This window comes from Tupaia chinensis, unplaced genomic scaffold (genome assembly GCF_000334495.1).
Source record: "Tupaia chinensis unplaced genomic scaffold, TupChi_1.0 Scaffold148350_1, whole genome shotgun sequence".
NCBI classification, from domain to species: Eukaryota; Metazoa; Chordata; class Mammalia; order Scandentia; family Tupaiidae; genus Tupaia; species Tupaia belangeri.
The window spans coordinates 1,226,746-1,232,767 of NW_006208201.1; the positions used below are offsets into that span (position 1 = coordinate 1,226,746).

Here is a 6,022-nt window from a genome sequence, read left to right on the forward strand (position 1 = left end):
CCTGCTGGGGAAGAGGGAATATATTATGCCCTACGGATTTTGAATAGGACAGACATTCAGTGTGTTCATATACTTGAACCCAGCAAATTCCACTCCTAGGAAGATATTCATTGCAGCATGGCTTACAAAAGCAAGCCCTTGCAAACGGCCTGAATGTCATAGAAATGACCACAGAATCAGCTACTAATGGTGAGGGTGCGTGTGGATACATGCAAAGGTGCACAGAAGACACTTAGAAGGCAATGCACATAGTATGCTCCAGAAATACACACACCACACACACACACATACACACACATGTACGTTTGTATGCAAATACAGGCGATCACAAGTTAGGAGAATCTACAGCAAAATGTCCACAGGAATTAACTCAGAGAAGTAGCATTCTGGGTGGTTTACATTGCCATCCATCTTTTTTTTTTTTTTTTTTTTTTGAACTGAACAATATCATTATCATTAATTCAAAGTAGAAAGGGAAGAGATAAAGAGGAATCATTCAGGAAGAATAAGGCAGGTGACCGTTAAAACAATTATGAGCACGCCGATCTCGACACAGCTTCTCGTTTCTCAGAACGAGACGAGTACAGAGCTGGTTGCATCACAGCGTGTGGACAGAGACCTGTCTTTGAGGATGTGCTGGGCTGGACATAAAGGAAGCAGCCCCACGCTGCATCCTCAGGCCCGGGGTGGCTACCACCTCCCAGTACTCTGCAGTTGAGTCACCAAATGCTCTGGGGCTGGTCCTTTATGTTACTGGCCACTTTCATGGTCTCAGCAGCCATGCCCTTGACCAGAATTCCCCCACCTGGTGTCTAGAAGCAGTTTAGACCCTGGATTCTGAACACCGGTCAACTCAAGTTCAAGCACCTACTGAACTCAGACAGCCTCGTAATCCCACTGAGCCACAGTTTCCTCACCTGCAGAATGAGGGGAAAACCTCACAGGGCTTTTGGGAGTATTAAATGGGGCCAAAGAGGCCAAGACCCTAGTGGAGAGCTCAGCACAGAGCTGGTGACCAAGGAAGCTTCTTCCACATCTGCCCTCTCTTCAGCAAGTCATTCTCATGACCCCAAAGATACCTGTGTAGCTTTTCTAACCAGCCTATTCTGAAAGTCTGTCCTTTTTCAAAAGCATAGCTTAAAAAAACTTGGCCAGAGGTTTTGCTACTTCCTCCACTATCACAAACACTGCTACCATGGGCCAGCGCCTTTGCATGGTCCCTCCCCAGACCACAGCTAGTAGGCAGAAGCAGGATCCTTGACGTGTAGAATGCCACTTTCCCAGGCCACTTGGAGAAGCAGCAGCCCTGAAGGAGCAGAGGCATTCAGTGTTCCCAGGAAGCAAACCAAGGCCTCCTTGCGCACACACACTACCATGGGCTGCACATCTAAGGTCTCAGTCCAGCATCACCCAGCCCTCCTCAGGCTCATGGCCTCAGGGAAGGGTGGGTCCTCCCTTACAGGCCACCTCCAAGGAATATTCCAGAAGTAGACTGGACCAGGAAAAAGTTGTCAAGGTGAAAGTGGACACCAAGGGACAGTACTACAGCCTTGCACCCCTCAGGGATGGCCACAGTGGCTCAGGCAGGATGTCCAAACCGGGGCAGCCAGGCCAAAACAGAGAATGCCACACTGGGGGTGGGTGTGGGGGAGGAGAGCCAGGTTCTGCCTCGGCTATGTCTGGGACTCTGAAAATATCTCTCATCAAAGCAGAAGGCTTGCAGTCGATCTCGGTGACACTGAAGTAACACACTGCTCTAGTGAAGCAAGATCTGTATGGAAGATTATAGGTTCAGTTCCCTTGTCAACCTGTATATGCTGGTGCACAGAAAGACTAGGGGGATCTCAGCAGAAGACCCTGTCAAGGGTCCTTGTCTTTCTCTCTGTATCTCTCACCCTCGTGAAAGAAAGAAATAAACTTCATAAAAGCCAACAAACAAAAAGCCCAGAAGGTTTTTGGCTTGCCAACTGGTCAGTGAGATTCCCACGCAGGGGCTCCCCTGGGCACTCTCACTGCTGTTTCCCTGCCTGGCTCCCTGTTAAACTGAATGAGCCCCTAAAGCCCAAAGACCAGGAGGGCATCCTCTATCTTCTCTATCTCTAAGCACAGGTCGGGCACTTCCTGTCTCTGGAAAGTAGTCGTAGGAAAGGGCAGTTACACGATGGGACTTGTGACAAGGAAGCAGGAGTGTCTGCTTTTGTACACAACTGCCCCCCAGCACCAGGCAGATACGACCCACAGAGAAGGGACGGCTGAAGGAACGAACCGAGGCATGAAACTCCAGGCCCAGCTGTGAGACAGGCCACGTGCCCCCCTGAGCACTCTGGGGGATGAGAACACTCCACTCGCTATGGTGGAATTCTCAGACCCCTGGGAGGGGCTGATGGAGACAGGGCACCAGGTTCTGCTGGGATGAAGCGGCCTCACCATGGCTGTTGACAGACTCGATCTCTGGTTTCAGATTGTATCTCTGTCTTTTTCTATTTAACGATTTAAATGTGGGGCCAGCTCTGTGGCATGGTGGTTAAAGCAGCTGGATCCCACAGAGCTGACTGTGCAGTTCAAGTCCCAGACCCAGCGGTTTGAGAAACACTACAGGCATGAGTGCCCAAAATTCTGAAAGGAGGGAGAGGTGTAGGATAAGGATTGCAGTGTGGCCATCTCCTACGGGGGGTGCTTTCTCCTCTCCCTCTATCTCTGTCTCTCTCTAGCAAGCACATACTCTACGAAAGAAAGAGATAAAACTATGTGTATGTGTCTGAGAAGGCTCACGGATCTCCAGGACACCTTAGCAGATTGAGAAGGTCTAACAAACTGCCGACAGACAGGAGGCAGCCGTCAAGCCCTGGCTCCTTCCACCCCTTTCAACCCAAGCTGGACCACAACACAGAGAAATGGCATCGCCAGGCAGCCGGGCACACTGAACCCTTCACACCATCACAACCCAGAATCCTGGGCAACAGGTGCCCATCCCTGGCCAGGGACTTCTGGGGACATCTCACGTGCTGCTTTTCCATTAAGTGCTCATTTAATGAGGGTCAGAGTGTGTGCCGAGGTGCCTGCAGAACAGGAAGGAAAGTCGAAGTGGACGCCTGGCCCTCCACATGCTGAGGGGGTGTGCTCCCACTCACTAGCTGGGAATGCTTCCTGGCCTGTCACCACCTCCAGAAAATGAGAGCCAGCTGTGGGAGCACATTCCCTGCCAATGCCATGGGCATGAATGTCACTGGACCTACCAGGGAAAATCTCCATGCAGAATCTTTTGGAAGTTCAAGGTCACAGACTGACAGACTCACAAAAACACTACAGGTCTGAGCAGTCTCATCCCCATTTTACAGACAGGGAAGCTGAGATTCAGAAGTCACAGCACTTGCTCAGTCATACAGACAGAGTTTCAAAGCCCTGGGCTCTGAAAAGCCTAAAGAGTCTTTTTGTGTGTGTGAGAGAGAGAGAGATTCTTGGTATAAGGCACATGTACTCGCCAGAGAGACAGAGAGACGCAAAGCAAGAAATCACTCCCCCCCCATGGGGGATGGCCACACAGCAATCTCTTCTCCATTCTCCTCTCGGGATCTTGGGCACACACGCACACACACATGTCTGGTGAGAGTTTTAATCTGCCAGATCTAGGACTTGAACCATGGTCAGCTACGTGGGAGTCCAGCAACGTCACCATTATGCCGTCTGCTGGTCACCATAAAGATTCTATTAGTCATAAACTCTCCTCCTTCCTTATCAGTCTGTAAATCTGGGTTTTCGACATCCTCAAACAGGGATATTCTTAAACATGAGTATGTATATAAACAACACAAACATTCGGATTCAAACCAACTAAGTCTCCTTGGTTAAAACACAGAAGTTAGAACTCTGAGGGCTCTCAGAGCTCCACTCCCACCTCTGTATTCTGCAGGCAAGGAGGCTAAAGCTACCGCACTAGCTGCGGGCAGTTTCAGAGGTCTAAATTCCCATCTCCGCAACACACCTAGTTCCTACCTTCTCAGAGAGTAGGGTGACCCTGAATCCATATCAGAGCGCAACGAACAGGGAGCTGGGTATTATTTCCATCCACACTGCAACTCCCTCAGGGCCTTCAGAGGGGTTTCTAGCTGCCAGAGCAGACCATCCAAACACATACTCTGGAGGGAAGGCCCCTGAACAAACCAGCACAGACTTAAACAGCTGGATGCTTTGGGGTGTCATGATGCCTCACCCTCGTCCAAAAGAGACTCCGAGAGGAGGGGTACCTGGAGCTGAAAAGAGCCATTTCCAGAAAATGAACAGCAAACTGTCCTCCTACATCCAACCAAGAGCACCTCAGAGCGACATGGGGACAATCTGCCAGAGGCCAACACAGTATTCTGTCAGCCCAACAACACCGCAGGCCAGCCAGGCACACACTGCAGGACGCGACCCCTCCTTCCGGAACTAAGCCATACAGGCCCCTATTGTGTGGCTTAAAAACTGAACTTTGCTGGGCAAACACGCCGTGGTGTTCAAGAAATTAGTTTCTCTTGCCCCGTGGAAAACAGCAGTACGCATGCAGAAAGGCCAGGGTAGGGGGGGTTTTGTGGGTTTGTTTTGTAAGCAAAGCCCGGTCAGTACTGCTATAGCGGCTATAATAAAAAAAAATAAAATAACGATAGCCAGCACTGAGTGGATTCTTCCAATGTCCTTGGCTTTGTAGCACTTAAGAAAATAAAACTGAGGGACAGCCATCCTCCAGCATTTTGGATCAAACAAGGATTCAGGACTGCGGTGTGTGTGGAGAGAGGATTGGTCTTGTAATAATTACCACAATCACCGGCTGGCTCGATGACAGCTGGCACAGGCAATTAGCAGTAAGGAAGGGGGAGGTGAGAAACTGAGGATTAATAAAACAAAACAGCCCCAGATCTGCAGAAGGCCAGATGTGGCAATGCAAGGTGGTGAGAGGCCCCTTCCTCAAGACAAAATAACTATTAACTGATCCCTGGACTTTCACAGCCATTCCAGTCCCTGGACAAAGCAAGCTGGGAAGCACTGGTTTCCTTCTATTGTGTATGGGAAGAGGGTCTCCCTTCTGAGAACCCAACAACCCAAAGTCCTTGCCTTGTCATACCGTACTTCACAGCTATGATTTGAGAGACGAAGGCCCACACATCTTATTTTTTTCTTTGCACTCCAGGCTGTCTCCACCAGAACCTCTTAAATAGTGTCATCTTTCCACCAAAGGCTTCCTTCTCCAGCATAATCCTTTCTAAGCCAAAATCCAGTGGAGGAAGAGGGGGTCAATGGGTAATTACACTTTGAACAGTGACACGCTATGGCAGCGCGAAAGGAAAGCATCAAACGCCTCAACAGCAAAAATGCAGTTTCAGCAAACACTTTCTGAAAAGCGGCAGACAAGACCTGGAGGACAGGAAAGGAAGGAACAAGACCGAGTCTGGGGCGCCAGGGGAAGGCAAGAGGACAGGGCGCAGGCCTGCGCTCACACTTCTGAGGGACGTCCCCGGTCGCCCCAGCCCACGGCTGCTCCGCTAGTCACACCGGGAAAAGTCCAGCGTGTGACTCAGTGGGAGAATGAGTCCTGCGGCCCCGCAAGTGGAAATGGGGTGGGGGCGGAAAGAGGGAAGCAGGGGGACATCCGCGTGCGCCCCGCCCCGCCCACCGGCTCCTGGAGCACCCCTTCATTTTCCTACCTCCCACCCCTTCCCCATCCTGTCTAAGGTGAGGACTGGTCGTTCCTACCTCCCACCACTTCCCCATCCTGTCTAAGGTGAGGACTGGTCCTGGGTCCTCTGGCTGCCGCATCAGCGAGTGCCGAGAGGAAGCCTAAAAGGGGGTGACCCGGCTCGAGGAGTGACTAGTACACGGAGGGAGGTGCCGGGCCTCTCCTCCGGCCACCCGAGTCCCCGCCCTGCGTCGCCGCGGCCCCTCACCTCCAGCGTCCGGATCTCCTGCTGGGTGAGGTCGTTGGACACCGCGCACTTGGTGCGCAGCCCGCGCAGGCTGCCGATGGAGATGGCTATGAGCTTCTGAAGCT

General features: G+C 51.5%; 1 protein-coding gene across 1 annotated transcript in view; it reads right to left on the reverse strand.

The window, feature by feature from the left end:
• Nucleotides 1-6,016, reverse strand: part of KSR1 (kinase suppressor of ras 1) — a gene marked incomplete in the record, with an annotated part of 175,215 nt that extends 169,199 nt beyond the window's left edge. Inside the window, 1 exon segment of the mRNA XM_014584973.2 lies at nt 5,919-6,016.
• Between the last annotated feature and the right edge of the window lie 6 nt (nt 6,017-6,022).